This window comes from Alligator sinensis, unplaced genomic scaffold (assembly GCF_000455745.1).
Source record: "Alligator sinensis unplaced genomic scaffold, ASM45574v1 scaffold490_1, whole genome shotgun sequence".
Lineage (NCBI taxonomy): Eukaryota > Metazoa > Chordata > Crocodylia > Alligatoridae > Alligator > Alligator sinensis.
Genome location: NW_005842438.1, coordinates 642,847 through 644,618, shown reverse-complemented (window position 1 = coordinate 644,618; position 1,772 = coordinate 642,847).

Genomic DNA, 1,772 nt, shown 5'->3' with positions numbered 1-1,772 from the left:
TAAATAGACTAAAATGATAGCAGATCAAAAACATTTCCCATGTCAAAAAATAATGTGTACAAAGGTTGTCTATCTTCTTAAATACGGATTAAGAAGCTTATCTTTGAGCATCCATTTTGGCATCATTTTTATTAATTGTCATCATCATAGTTTACATTTTTCTATTGCATTGCAAATATGTAGTGGTTAAAAAAAAGGCTTAATCTATTTCCTATTGAAAGCAACATAATTGATTCTTACAGTTTAAAGAAGGACATGTATGTTATTGATTGGCTAATGTGTGTGTGTCAAATCCAATATGGAGTTCAAATTTTTTTTTTTTTTTACTGTTTAAAATTCATGGCTCTGCTACAGACCTGCTATGTGTCACTGTGCAAGACATCTCTCTCTCTTGCACTTCTGTTACTCCATCTATGAAATGGGGACATTGAGACTGATCTCCTCTGTAGAAATCTTTGAGAAAGTCTGATAAGAAGCTAGGTATTTTTAATCATTCTTAGATAAACACCAATAAGAAGAGCCAGATAAATGTCAGCTTTTGGGCTAGCTTGGATAATTTTTTATCTACTCAATTTTCTAAACAAAAAAAAGTTTCCTTTTAGCTTTATTTTGGTAGGAAACATACTATTTTGATTGGTATTTTTCTCATAATTTTAAGGAATATTGCTCAAAGTGGAAATATCTTTCTTAATGGAAAGAAGAAATAAAACGTTGAGAAGTGCTCACTGAAAGCTAGCAATTAAAGTTAATTGTGATTGCATTTTTGTGAAGTTCAGATCATTCCTCTAACTTCACTTTTTCTTTTTTTTTCTTTTTCTCCAACTAGAATTGGTTTCATAACTGAGTTTCAAGTGACTCCTTTGGTTACCTCTCTGCAAAATGACTCCCTGACATTTACAATAACACTTTTCACAGCAGGCAGTTTTCTATCTAATTTAACATTGATTACAAAAACCTTGACTCTACTTAGTATTTTTTATGGCCGAACTTATCAAAGGCTGTAGGACTACCAGTTAGAAATTACAGCATCCTCCTTTTGTCACTTATATTTTCTTAGGTCCCTGCTATTTAACCATGTGCCTAACTTTAAAAACACTAGCAGAACTTTTGGAGTAATTTCTAAGCTGGAGTCTTTATATCCAACCTCAGAAGATGGATTCATCAGGCATATAGCCGTACAAGAATCTGCCTATCTTACTCCATTTTAGGAATTGACCATTTTCTTTTTATAATGATAATTTTTATGTGGCTTTAGAGGACTAAATATAACAGTGGAATAAAAAGGAGCTTTTGTCTATTTATCTGGTGCGCTCAATTTTAAAGTATATTTAAAAAAAATGAAATGATGCAGTGTCTATGACAGAGTTGATGAGGAGCTGCTGCCGACTTCCATGAGACTTCATAAGAGAAAGCACAATTGCTTAAAGCTGAATTGCTCATGGAGTAAACATAGATCTGAGTTCATTCATAGCTCCTATTTTATAGCTATAGTCACCAGAGGTGCCAATGGGTAATATGCCAGGAACATCTCACTGACACCAAGCTGTACATCGTCCTTATCCATCATTGACAGCTTCATTTCCCAGCAGTTCAATGCCTGAAGAAAATTGGAATCTGGATGAAAGGAATCTGCTCATGCTAAATTTATGAGAGACAGACTTAGCTATGACAGAAAAAGGAACAAAACAATTTGATGGAAAAAGCAAGTGCTCGAGGCTAATGCTTTACTGTGAGGAATGCTCCTTCAGTGGCCAGAGCTAACCACCACATTG